This window comes from Papaver somniferum, chromosome 1 (assembly GCF_003573695.1).
Source record: "Papaver somniferum cultivar HN1 chromosome 1, ASM357369v1, whole genome shotgun sequence".
NCBI lineage: Eukaryota > Viridiplantae > Streptophyta > Magnoliopsida > Ranunculales > Papaveraceae > Papaver > Papaver somniferum.
In genome coordinates, this window is record NC_039358.1 from 223199638 (window position 1) to 223214107 (window position 14470).

Consider the following 14470-nt stretch of genomic DNA (forward strand, 5'->3'; position numbering starts at 1 on the left):
TACAAAATTGACTTCAAGATATTAGAAAAAAACCAAGACACTGATTTCACTATTACACATGAATAAATTATGGTAAACAATCCAAAACTCTAATTATCTTTTAAGACTCTTATTTCTTAATTCACAAATAATCTGGAAAATTCTCAAAAATTAATTGTATCCCTAAGCATAACCTATCTAATTCAATCACAACTAATGAAGAATTTTTTTTGCAAACAATTAAAAACTCTGCAAAAGCAGTGATTGAGTGAATTATAAATTATAAATTAGAGAGAATAAATAATTACCAATTATTCATGCGTAAATAGATTCCTCATTGTATTGGTTGTGAGAGAGTTAGCCGCTCATCGTGTTGGAAAACCTCTCAAAGAATTTCATTGATGCTCAAAAATGGTTTACAAACGATGAGAATATGATAAATACAATAAAACCGGGTTTGTAACAGTTATAAGTGTTACAAACCAGAGAACTACGACCCACAGTATGTGTCACTGATACTGTTGCTCTAAGACCCACGTTAAGCGTCGGTGTCACTGTTGGAAAACGACTGTCTTTGGCAGTCCGTTCTTCGTGTTCTTAAGAAATGCAGTAGCAGAAAATGGCAGCTCTGCAACTTTGGTATTTAAGCTCTGTGGTGCTCTAAAACTCTCCCCAAACTCTTTGTCCCCTTCTACAACATTCCAGCAGACTATTTATACATATTAACAACAAAATAGCTCGTCTTGATTGCAAAATATTCTTCATTATTCTCCATGCAGGGTACGGATTTTCTTTCTCTGATTTTGATTTTCACACGCTCTGTAGCTGTAAAATCTCCATATTTATCTTATACATGCTCCAAATGGTTTCTTAACTTTGTCGTACATGTTTAAAACTCACTACAACTCATGATTGTCTCACTTTGTACACGTACTCTCTGTTTTCTTCTCTCCGATGATGCAACCCAAATTAACCGGTTCTGATGGACTTAGCAAACCTGTTAACATGAAACAGGCCCAATCCAACCAATTGTAGCGTTGTAATCTCCCTAAAAGTCCTCCAAAACCAAAACAACCATTAACGGGTTTATAAAATACGTAACTCCCTGAATTACGTAATCTGAGTTTCCAGCCAATTCTAACCCAAAAAATTTATCGTACCATGCCTGTTAAGATCAATCAAGTCGAACCATGAAGTTTCAGCCACTGAGTCTACTTCTAGCACGCCCAAAAATCAAGCCCTAATTTGTTCTTCAATTGAAACAGTTTCCCGCCAATTTCAATTTTCAAAAGATGAAGAAGAAGGGTTTCCCCTATCCGGTCCTGGGGTGCGGTTAGCAGCTGCCTAGAAATGGGGTGCCCCTTAGTAATTAGGTTACCCCTTATCCAAAGTGAGGGTCCGTATAGAAAATGTCCTACGGGGGTGCTCCGAGCAACTTTTCGAGCCGAATTTTCCAACAATATTTATTTCCTAAAAATACATAAAAACACAATATTAGTACAAAAATCGAGTTCCAACAAAACAGACATTGAGGACAATTTAGACACAAAAATGTGTCTATCAAACACCCCCAAACTTATTATTTGCTAGTCCTCGAGCAAAACTAATCTAGAAAGTAAAATCCTAACTTACTAGGTGGCCCTAGTGACCGAGTTAATCTCGGGAGGGTTTACCAGAGGTGTACCCACAAAACCATTACTTCTAATTGGTCACAAGTATCCAAAGAGCTATGAGGACATACATATTCTCAACCTATCTCCAAGTAACTAGAATGCCATAGAAATTAAAGGTGTCAGCTCTAAAGCTGACTGAAGAAAAGGGGAGACACATCTGCAACACTGCTAGATAAAGAGATATCCGCTACACAGCTAGATAAACATTGTAAGATGTGTCCGCTGCTTTACAGCTGGATAAGATTAGGAGAGAGATAAAGATGATAGGGACATCTGCTACACAGCTGGACTAATTACGTGTGATGAGTTAAACCAGTGCTAGAAAGATCTTGTGCCATATTGAAAGCGGACTAACAAAGCAACCAAATGTATCTTTCTTCGACTCTCTCATAGTGCTCAGTAGAAACAACGTCTTCTTCGGGCTTCAACTGTTGATGATAAACTATCGAACCTCATAGAACCTTGACAATTAACTCTTTTGTTCGATTTCTTCCTTGACTTATAAATTTCTACTTCCCTTTGGCAAAACGTAACGATGATTTTTTTTCATTTTTCATTTTTTTTCATTTGTTTTTTTTTTTTGTTGGAAAAAAAATTACAAAAAAACAATTTACATGGCCATGAGAGAAGGACTTTCAAAACTTGGATCTTCGCAACTTGTGATGTCTTTGTATCATGGATTCTAACAACTTATATCATTTGCTCTTATAACTTCAACTTTGATTTTTGAATTATTCTTTTCTATTGTTGCTTCTAAACCTAAAACGTCTTCATCTTTCTTCATAGATTTTGATGTCGCTCCGCTTGTTGATGATGATAAGTTTCTACTGAGAGAGAGTCTCAATCCAGTAACTAAGACTACATTGTGAGGTTGCTTTGTCTTTCTGGCATTTCCTGACCTACTTGCCTTTCCATCATGTATGGTTAGGTCCATCACGGTTACCCTCTAAAAGGAACAAGTTCTCTCCTGAATTTCAAGGATCTCAATGTCTTTTTCTCTAATGTCTCAAAAGGTTTTTATCCCTAGCATTCCAATTTATATCTTTTCGGTGAAAAAAAAGTATGTAAACTTAGCTAACCGGATACCATGTGACGCTAGAAGTTTCAAAAGTGCAACTAAAAAGTTCTTCCCCACCCCCAAACTTAAATCTAACATCGTCCTCAATGTTTCTAATGAAAGAGTAATACCAAAAGTAAAATAACACGAGGAGAAGTTGGAAAGATAGTACCTGGGTGAAGAAAATCAAAAACTAATATACAACATACAACTTCCTCGATGGTCAATCAAGGGTAAACAGGGTCCTCCAGAGGGACCTCCTCAACATCACCTGTAGGAAAGGGCTCTAAAAAGGGTTTCAATCTCTGACCGTTAACCTTCGAAGAACTACTACCATCCGGTGTCTCAATTTCAACAGCTCCATGAGGAAAGACAATGCGAACAATAAAAGGACCCGTCCACCGAGAACGTAGCTTCCCAGGGAAAAGATGTAAACGGGCATCATACAAAAGAACTTTATGACCTGGAGAAAATGACTTCCGTAAAATATTTCTATCATGCACAAGTTTCATTTTGTTCTTATACTCCTTCACACTATCGTAAGCATCTATATGAATCTCGTCCAACTCATTCAGCTGGAGTTTCATATGGGATCCTGCCTTGTCAAGTGAAAAATTTAGTTGCTTAACATCCCAATAAGCTTTATGTTCTAACTCAACAGGTAAATGGCATGCCTTGCCATACACAAGACAATAAGGCGACATTCAAATGGGGGTCTTAAACGCAGTACGGTAAGCCCATAAGGCATCAGTAAGCCTAGACGACCAGTCTTTCCGATTAGGATTAACTGTTTTCTCTAATATACGTTTTATCTCCCTATTGGAAACCTCTACCTGACCACAAGTCTGCGGATGATACGGGGTAGCTACCTTATGTGTAATACCATATTTCTTTATCAGATGCCTAAAAGGTCCATTACAAAAGTGCGACCCTCCATCACTAATTATAGCTCGCGGTGTACCAAAACGTGTAAGTATATTATTTTTCAAGAACTCAATCACAACCCTATGGTCATTGGTTTTACACGCAACCGCCTCAATCCACTTAGAGACATAGTCTAAGGCGACAAGGATGATAGGTTACCAAAAGAATTAGGAAACGGACCCATATAGTCAATACCCCACACATCAAAGACCTCAACAACTAAAATAGGGTTCAAGGGCATCATGTTCCTACGGGAAATGGTTCCTAATTTCTGGCAATGCTCACAAGTAACACAGTAACTATGGGAGTCTTTAAAAAACGAAGCCCAATAGAATCCACACTGCAATATCTTAGCAGCAGTCTTCTTAGCAGTAAAGTGACCTCCACAAGCATGATCATGACAAAAGGAAATAATACTGGACTGGTCACTCTCAGGTATACATCTCCTAATAATCTGGTCTGGACAATACTTAAACAAATAAGGATCATCCCAAAAGAAGTGCTTAACCTCGGCTAAAAACTTAGAACGATCTTGTTTACCCCAATGTTGGGGCATTCGACCAGTAACAAGATAATTCACCATATTCGCATACCAAGGTGCTTGGGTAACAAAGAAAAGTTGTTCATCAGGAAAAGTATCCCTTATAGGAAGGGAATCAACAACTAGCCTAGATAAGTGGTCTGCTACTACATTTTCGGCACCCTTTTTGTCTCTAATGTCTGGAGAAAACTCTTGCGACAAAAGTATCCACCTAATCAATCTAGGTTTCATATCCTTCTTAGACAAAAGATATTTCAAAGCAGCATGATCAGTATATATGACGATCTTAGAACCTAAGAGATAGGGTCTAAACTTGTCTAAGGCAAACACAATGGCTAACAGTTCCTTCTCGGTAGTGGTATAGTTCAACTGGGCATCATTCAGAGTTTTGCTAGCATAGTAAATCACATGAAGTAATTTGTTTTGTCGCTGACCTAGAACAACACCAATAGCATAATCTGAAGCATCACATATGATCTCAAAGGGAAAGTTCCAGTTGGGTGCCTGGACTATGGGGAAGGTAGTGAGTAAAGTCTTAAGCTTCTCAAAAGCCTCTAAACAAGCATCATCAAAGACAAACTTAACATCTTTTGCAAGTAAATTGCAAAGAGGTCTAGAAATCAAGCTAAAATCCTTAATGAATCGACGATAAAAACCTGCATGCCCTAAGAATGACCTAATATCTCTTACGGTTTTTGGGACCTGTAAAGTCTTGATAAGGTCAACTTTGGCTTTATCTACCTTTATACCCTTAGAAGATACGATATGCCCTAAGACAATTCTTGATCGAACCATGAAATGATATTTCTCCCAATTAAGCACTAGATTCTTTCCTTTACACTTAGTCAACACTAATGACAAATGATGCAAGCACTCATCGAAAGACGAACCAAACACTGAAAAATCATCCATAAAGACCTCTAAAATCTTTTCTACCATATCGGAAAATATGCTCATCATGCAACGCTGAAAAGTTGCAGGGGCGTTACATAGCCCGAAAGGCATGCGTCTATACACTAGTACAAACCTTCACATAGGCCACGTTTTTTGGTTTACAGCCTAGCCACGTTTTGGGTTATTTGCGTGGCTACTGGTCATCAACATAACTATAGCCACGTTTTGTGTTACCTTGTAGCCATAGTGCACCATTTGGTCATGGGTTTAATCATAAACCCATCAACTGTAGCCATAGGGAATTGTTTGGTCATAGTTTTGAGTCTAATCCCATCACATGCAGTCGCAGATGAGAATATGGCCACATTTAGGAATTATATATGTGTCAAATGTGTAGGATGGCAATAGACACAATTATCAACCTGTGACGAAAAGATATTTATTTAGCCACTTTTTGTTTATATGTCCATAGTACATGGTTTTTTAAACATTTACATGTTAGAAACAAACACATTTAAAAAAAAAAATATGACAAAAGATTAACATATTGCTACACCATTTCTTTTTCAGGGAGGATTATTATATGGCCACAATGATTTTGTTTATGTGACCATTGCCTTCAGTTCATTTGGCAACTTGAAAGACACAACAGAATGTTTACCACCTTGTTGGGGAGAACCTCAATTACTATAACCTATTGTTGATGTGTGCATGACCTCTGCGTTCACTAAAATACGTAATTAACAAGATTAAATTTTATGAAAAATTGAAAAAGAAGAAGACAAGCTTATTACAACACAATGAACCACTCCGACACATATAAAATTAAACTTATAAAAAATCTCATAACACAGCATTTCATTATTCCAGATGCAGATTTATACAACTGCAGTACCTGCCATAGGGTATCACTTTGCCAACCCCTAAAAATGTCTAATTTCATGAATCTGATCAATGGGAACTTTGTCTTTAACATTGATTCATATACCTGATATATAATAGGCGTTGCTCTCTAATGGTGAACAATTTAGAAGTGCTAGCCAGCTCCCCATGAATGTAAGTAGGATCCGTCCCTTGCTTTAGCAGGAGACAAAATACTCTGTCCCAGGAGGCAGGAATTCGCACAACAAAATTCTTACAATAAACAGTAGGACAACTAAATATTTCAGGATTTTGAAGTTTCTCATTTACCATATCTATGAACTTCGTAATGCATCACTGTGTTATCAAAATAATATAAACATGCTAGCAAACTAAAGCGGAGAATGTAAAATCCATGGGAAACAATATATTAACCTTAGCCAACGAACCTAATCTTTATTTATCATTGGAATGATTTCAGTCTAACTAAAGTGATGACAGGATAGATCTTGAATCTGCAACATAAAAAAAAATTGAACTAGGAAAAATACAAGTTGATTACCTGAGTAGCATGTATCCGCTGGAAGCGGCTTTCTCCGACTTCAGATGGAATTAATAAATAAATGGAATCAACAAAACAATGACAAATGAAAATACATAAGAAAATCGAGAAAGAATGTTACTGAAAACCATTACTTCCAAGTTACACAAATTAGACATGGAATGATGCAAAGATCCAAACTTTATGTTTCTTGTTCTATAAGAAGCTAAATCTAAGCAAATCAACCACTGAATCAAACTCTTTTGACCAAGCCTAATCCAACTTTCCATCAAACTAACCAAATCTCAGTAACATCATCACTTATGCAATCGACAGATCCCTTCTCCAGTTCTAAAGAGTATTTGCACAACTTACAATACCCAAGTAAAGTATATAATATTGATTAACAACGTCAAATAGATGTATTCTGAAACAGTTCACCATCCCTTTTGAGTAGTCAGAAGCATTTCTCTGGTCTAAGTCATCGATAATGTTTGCAAGCTATGACTCCAACGAAAAAAAAAAATTGTTAGAAAGAAAGCCATAATAAGGAAACATAAATATCTATATTGTGAAAGCATAAAGTTTGTTAACAACAAGAATAACTAAACTTATCACTTTAGCCTACCATAAATAAGATATCAACAAGTTCAAAGTGCCTTTCAAAATATAAAGAGAGATCATAGCGGTACCTGTAAACACATTTAAGGCACACTAAATACTACTCATATTCGGCTTAATGTCCAATTATACGAAGACATTCGGGCAACTGCATACAAAACCATAGAAATGGGAAAGATTACATCTTGTGTAAAAATCTCTATGAAACGAAAAAAGGATAAGTGGGGGAATTTTTTACTGCTTGTGTAATTGTGTTTCTTATGATAACAAAATAGTACTGGGATAGTAGACCGAAGTTTTTGGAGAAGCTGAGAAAGAAGAGATTGGGTTGTATGCGCAACTTCCGCTGCTAGTGCCTGAATCACAACAGGTAGCCTTGGCCAAGTAAAAAATAAAGGTTTCAATTTCATGGAGCAAAGACTCTAGACTTTTATCTTAAGAATGAGAGCAATTACTGATACTTACTTTAGATGCATTTTAGACAATTTGCAAATAAAGGCTTCTAAATCCAAGGCCTGGTCGTAATTTCCATTCCTAACACATCTACAACAAAAAGAAGCTTTGAGTCCTTGAAAATTGGTCAAATACAGTCTCCGCTAATTACTTAATAACGCGAATTTCAGTTTAAATAAATAAAATGGAAAAAAAAATTATGTGTCCATAAGCTGAGGGATTTCAAGTAAGTCGAGTAATGTACTGTGGTTTGCTATTAACATGCGGAGGAAAACAAATCTGATCTTCTTGTACTTGTACTTGTATGTGTTATTTTAGGATTAAATATCTCCAATCATAGACAAAAAAAATACCATAATTCAATCTTAATTTGCCAGGAGAACTTCAAATCTATCTCTACAAAACTAAGCAAAATTTTAGAGAACCCACAACCCCTAAACTCCTGATTTCGCCAAAACTATATCTTTGTTGAAATACTTCAACAATTTCCCTTGGCGTAATGAATCTATCTTTGTAATCACACATCAATTAAAGACAATACATAAACTTAAAGAAAAGCCACCTGAATGGGCTACTTGTGTATTCTAGTGGAATAAAAGCTCAACTGCTCAATCAAGTTTTTCAGCAAACTAAAGTTTTTTAATCTATGTGACAAAGAATGATATATCTTTAAGTTCAGTTGTACCATATGAAATACAAGTACCCAGACTGATGATTTGTCCACAAATCTCCCAGAGATGAAATAAGTGAAAGGCTAATCACTTCTCAACATAATTCAGATCACAAATTCTCATTTAGTCCTCATTGATGCTTCCATATGTTTAGAGATCTGGCAATTTAAAGGGTTTTGACCTATAATATACAACAAAAAAACAAAAGAAAAAATAGTCAGTGCAAGAACTTCTCACAATATTGACATCCATTTGTTTTGGTATGTCCTTCACTGCAACAAACTTCTCTTCTCAGCTGGATTTAGCCTTTGATTAGCTCATCACTTGCTTATCCTAGATAAGAAAACAAAGGGAAATCCATGTATTAGATGAGATGATCGAAGAATATTGGTGCTCCTTTAAAAAAAATACTAAAACCAATTGAGTTGGATATGTCAAATCAAAATAATAATTTCGACTCGTTTCTATATAATCACCAAAGAAGGCCTGAGCATAAAATTCACAACACAAATAATGAATAATCAGTAAATAAAATTTTGATATAATATATATAAGGAATTTATACCTCATAAAATTCTTCATCCAACCTCCATCTGAAACACAAACGGAATTCATCAGACATCAACTTAACCAAATCTAAGAGAAAATTCTCAGAGTAATTTTATCAAACAGGTTATAAGTGAATATAAGTAGATCAGAAACTTACCTTGAGTTCGAACTTAATTATCAGTAGAGAAATCAAATTCTATGGTAACTTCTACATCAGAGTTTCTCAATGTTTCGTTTCTTCTCCATCAAGTGGAAACCCAACATCTTTTCGCACCATAACATCAACTGCCTGCAACTTTCTCAAGGTTATTCGACAGGAAAAGAGATTTGAAAGAAGTAGTTTGTATAGTAAAGTAAAAGTTTTGGGTAGAAAGAGTAGGCGAGAATATATTAGAAAGAGTGCGTCTAGAACTTTCAGATTTTAATTTTGGATTCCCACTCAAAATACATAGAAACTACAATACATTTGTTTGTGCCACAAATTCATTGGGCGGGACATTCAAATTAGGGCGCCAAAGTTGTCGCCATCTTTCTTTGATTGTCAATCGAAATTGTGGCGGCAAATTTACAGTGGACGGATCAGATCGCAATCCGGAAAATTTACATTGGACGGATAAGATAGCAATTCGTGTGACATATATTCTCTTTGTCTCTATTGGCCAAAATGATATCATGCGGATCTTCCTTGATATGTTAATCTTGGGTTGGACCGTATGGTTTCCGCATATTGGCTTTCTCGACTTTAGGTGAGGTTGGAAAAGACACCGTGGTTTTCTTGAAGAGGGTAAAGATTTCTTTATCTAGACATGATGTTATTGTTAAAGTAGGCAGTTTTTATTTTCACATAATTGGGCTTGTTATCTAAAAGGGCGTAGGAGCTCAGCTTGTTGAAACTCCCAACCGACACCATGTAAACCTTTCCATATGGAGTCATATATATTTTTCCATATGTAAGTAATGAACTATAAGATCGTAAATTAAGTAAGGTCGATGGTTATTAGTTAAAAATATAGAAAATTATTGCAAAGTTTGGCTTATGCATATTAACTTGCCTAGTCAGTAAAATTTGGTTGCTTGAAGGAAAAAAAAAGTAAGTCGGCTTGTTATCCTACTGGATAAAATTGATGGAATAAAGTAAAGTTGGTGGATATTAGGTGAAATTGATGGATAGCAGGAAAAGTCGAAGGAATCCGAGTGTAATTGCGCAAACTCGAGCGACAATGGGTGAGATTGATGAATAGCCAGAGAAATTGACGAAATCCAAGTTAATTCGGGTGAAATTGAGTAAGATTGATGGACATTCGTCAAAATTGATGGATAATCAACAAAATGGATGGGATCTTGAAGAAAACGAGTAAGGTCAAGCAATGTTATGTAATCTTGATTGATAACGTGTAAAATGAGTGTGGCTGATGGACATCGGTGAAATTAGCGAATAACCGGAGAAACCAATGAAATGCGAGTGTAATTCAGTGAAGCGTTTTTAGAATTCGTCGAAATATTCACCTGATTTAAGGATTAGTTCGATCTCATTGGACATGTTTAGAGATTTACATAAGACGATTCCAAAACAAGATTATATGACTATAATTAGATTTTATTGAATATAAATAATTAGAGGTTTTGAAAAAGCGTGGGTACAACAACCACACCCAATATTTCGTTTCGGCAATCTATGCGAACTAACTCCAATATACTTTCAAGAGAATCAACTAGACAGTCAGACTCAATCTTTAGTAAAGTATATCAAGGAGTTATATCTCTGTTTCTTAATGTAATCAGCAAATCGAACAGATAGGAATCCTTGAGCCTGATTAATATAAGAAACAACTTGGACGGTATCAAAAACCAATATCTAAGTGTCAATCAATTCAATCAACAACCCAAAGGCCGGATTCAGGAACTGATTTAACTTATGTTCAACCAGTGATATTTCAATTGTATAAAATATATGAAGTTCCACAAGCTCTCCTTAGTATTTATACGTCTTCAATTGATGAACGTCGTGAAGTCTAAAGATCAACTACAATATTGATCACTAAACTTGACAAACAAGCTTGAGATAGCAACGCTTGTGAGTTTGACCGAGCAATTGTCTAACAGGTTTACTCAAGATGATTAAGTAACATACAAAATTCCATATATCCGTAGTTTATTTGCTCTAATCGGATATGCATAGAAAATTACATATACGCTCAGAGATCAACAATTTTCGATTATAAAAAATCAATGGATAATTGGAAAATCCGAAGGAAACCGAGTGTGATTGAGCAAAGTCGAGCAAAGTGCAACACATATATATCCCCTCGATAAATATTTACCTGACTCCATTATTTGTCGAAATATACACCTGACTCCGGATTTCGTACGATCTCATAGGATGTACTTATAGATTTAGATATTGCGTAAAACTAAATGAGGTCAAGATATAAATAGGTGGATGTAGCTAACAGCTAGTTGAAATTGAATAATGTTAAAAGATATTGGATGCACGTTATGAAGATCGATAATTCTGGATCCCCATACTGAATTTCGATAAGAATTCAGTCATCTTGTTACTCAGACACTCAATTCATTTATCAGATTCCTTTTCACCGAATTCGTTTTAATTCTCATTTTTTTTTTCTTTCTAAAATATAATAAAAATACATTTACTACAATAATAATAAGGCAAGTTTAAAAAGGTCAATAACAATTTTCGAGTTCTTCATTTATTTTGATTCCTTTTCACCGAATTCGTTTCAATTCTCATATATTATTTAGAATTTCGACGATTCAAAGGTCAATAAAAATTTTCAAGTTCATTATTTTTCCCAAGTTTCATTCTCAATTATCCAATCAAGGTTACAATTGAGATTTCCAGTATTTATACATGGATGATTTTTTACCAGTATCATCACCCAATAATTTTATCGGTAATCCATGACATTTAAAGTTGCACGTTCTAAATAAAGTTGATAGAATAAAAAAATAGAAGAAAAAATTCGTAAACTTTTTTATATAAAAACTCCTTATCTAATTCCACATTTTAAATTAAATAAAGTTTTTTTTGATGGTTTGGAAGAGTGGTCTTGGACTCCTTATAAGGAGTTATTTCTGACAATTACGGGGTTCGAACCGCTACCTCGGCGTTGGGAGGGAGCATACCAACCATCGAATTAAATAAAGTTGATAGAAGAAAAAAAAATCCTTGATTAAAAACTTCATATATAAGTTTACCATGTCCGCTAGAGTATAAGGCATGTGTTGTGAAACACGTCCAAGTGAGAAAGGTACACCAAAGATCGTTTGATGTATTTACACATGGTTGTAAAATAACCATTGAATTTTCCTCGACCAATCAAGTAGGTGTCGGAGCTGTACATTTATCCAACGTGCTACACCGTATGACCCCCTTAGAGATATAATCACCCAATAACCCTAATTTCTTCACTATCCCATTTTTGCGCCGCTTTCTCACCTCTCTGCATCTTCTCTTCTCTTATTCTTTCTGATACTCCTTTCTTTTAGATTCGTTGAGGATTAAGGGTTTCTGTTGAAGTGAAAGGTGAAATTCATCGAGGGTTTAAGGGAAAACCAAGGAGATTTAAGGGTTCTGTTGTTTTAGGGATTTAGGGATTGTTCTTAAGAACTGAAATTGTTTGATTGATTACGTTTTATTTTCAACCCTAAAAATCCCCAAATTTTGAAGGAGTTTAAGGATGTACAAGTTGGAACACCTCCACTAAAGCTAAGTCTCATTTATTGGTTATCATTTGATTGATTTTGATGGTTTAAGTCTCATTTACTGGTTGTCGTTCGATTGATTTTAATTGATTAAATAGTGTCACTAACTTATTTTGGTTGGAATTTATTGATTTTGTAGATAACATAATGAAGTCTGAGGTAGCGCTCTGAACCAATTGGTAAAGTTGTGGATTCCTTGTTTGCATCGTATGTTTAGGATCCTTATTTTTGCATGAGTTAGGGTTATGAAGATTTACTTTAATTACATTTATGTGAATTTTAACATTTTTATATGTACTTTGTATGATCTCATAGCTATTTTTTTGGGTTTCTACTAGATTTCTTTAAAATTTGTTTGTAGATTCCAAATTTTGTTGGTTTACTTTCTTTTGTTTGGCTGTTTGTTGCGTCTAGATTTCCTTCCTTTAGTTTTGGCGAAACTGGCTTGTTGGCCTGTTTATTCTATTATTGTTGGCAAGATGTTATAATTGGTTAGTAATGTTTACTGGATCTTATATTAAAGAAATAAAATTTCAACAAGTTTGGCAAGTGCCTGGAAATTTCCTCCATTAGCTCAAAAGCTCAAAATTATGATATTATCCTTGTAAATGAAATTGAATCTTGTCTATTCACACCCATGCAGAGCTAGTTAGTTATTGAATCTTTAGTTTAAAAATCGTTAGGTTGTGCATGTTGATTTTCTTAGGTATATCATTTAAGTGTTGATTATTATTCACGTGTAGAAACCAATATTGTCCCTCCCTGTAATACACTATCCCTGTATTGTCTTAGTTCATGTTATTATTGATTGTTATTATTTGTGTGTATCATCTAGTTTTTTTTGAAATTTTTCCAAGTTTTGCTTTAAACTAGTGTTGTTTTCCCGAAAATTGTACCTTATTTTAGTAATAAGCCTTTTAAACTCATCTCCTTATTTGTACACCATATTAGCCTCAAATGGTTCTCACATGATTTTAGTAACCTTAATTGTTGTTTTCGGAGTTGAATGGAAGTTTAATGAGAAATGTACAAGTTTAGTTGTCTGTTGTGTCTTCAACAATGCAACCAGAGTGTTTTCAAGGTGATGGCATTCAATTTCACTTGTTGGTTTTTTACTAAAATATAGCTAAACTATTCTTTTTCTTGTACCTTATCCTGTGTTACTGTATCTTGTTGCATAGGGAACTTGTTTTCATGTAAATTCGAATGTGCAATTCAATGTATTTAAGAATTGGCTTGTTGTCCTTCCGATTGTGTACTTATAAAACTAGTAGTTCTTTGTCGATTGCTACAAAAGGTCAATCATGTTGTTTTAACTAGACAAGAATCTTTGACCTAGAATATGTTGTAAACCGATGTTATATTATATGAACCCTCTAATTTTTCTGTGTTTTTGTGCAATTGTAGGCAACTGGAGCTTTTCTGGTGAACCAGTTTGAAGATTCTCAACCGCGTGTGACAATTAGTAAGTTGGAACTCTGATATAAAGAATTTCTTTTACTGATAGCTATCGGTAATGACATATCAGTGAGAACTATTATTATTTGTGAATGTTGTATGTTGTTCATTTTACATTTTGCCCCATTCTTGTCACTAGTACAAACCTCCACATATAACTGTTAACATGGTTTTTTCCCTTAATTACACATCCACTGGCTTGCTGCAGGGCCATCCACTTTCAGACCCTGATGAACATGATTCTGACCCAAACACTAAGAAGACAAAGAAGAAGAAACCTTCAGATATGAAGAGCGGGAAACTGAAGTCTCGGAGATCCAGCAAGAGACTCAAGACTGCAACCTAATTATTAAGAGAAATAGTAGGATTTGGATGTTTAAACTTTTAAGTCTCCCTCTAAAATTTTGTTATCTTGAGGTTACTGCACAATTATTAGAAATCGAGACGTTTATCATATTGTGAATAAAAATTATTTTGGTTCAATTCTAATTGTAGTCTTGATTAATTTTTTATGGATGGTTA

At 34.9% G+C, this 14470-nt stretch overlaps 2 long non-coding RNA genes across 2 annotated transcripts; one reads left to right on the forward strand and one right to left on the reverse strand.

The window, feature by feature from the left end:
* Positions 1 to 6655: 6655 nt before the first annotated feature.
* Positions 6656 to 9185, reverse strand: LOC113337444. Its single transcript, XR_003354256.1, has 7 exons — positions 8922 to 9185; positions 8781 to 8808; positions 8453 to 8548; positions 7557 to 7634; positions 7330 to 7466; positions 7163 to 7239; positions 6656 to 6971 (listed from the first exon to the last, which is right to left on the reverse strand). It is a non-coding gene; the product is annotated as an uncharacterized LOC113337444 (long non-coding RNA).
* A 3174-nt stretch (positions 9186 to 12359) lies between these two features.
* On the forward strand, positions 12360 to 14240 carry LOC113337447. The gene is made up of 3 exons (XR_003354257.1): positions 12360 to 12697; positions 13898 to 13955; positions 14157 to 14240. It is a non-coding gene; the product is annotated as an uncharacterized LOC113337447 (long non-coding RNA).
* Positions 14241 to 14470: the final 230 nt, after the last annotated feature.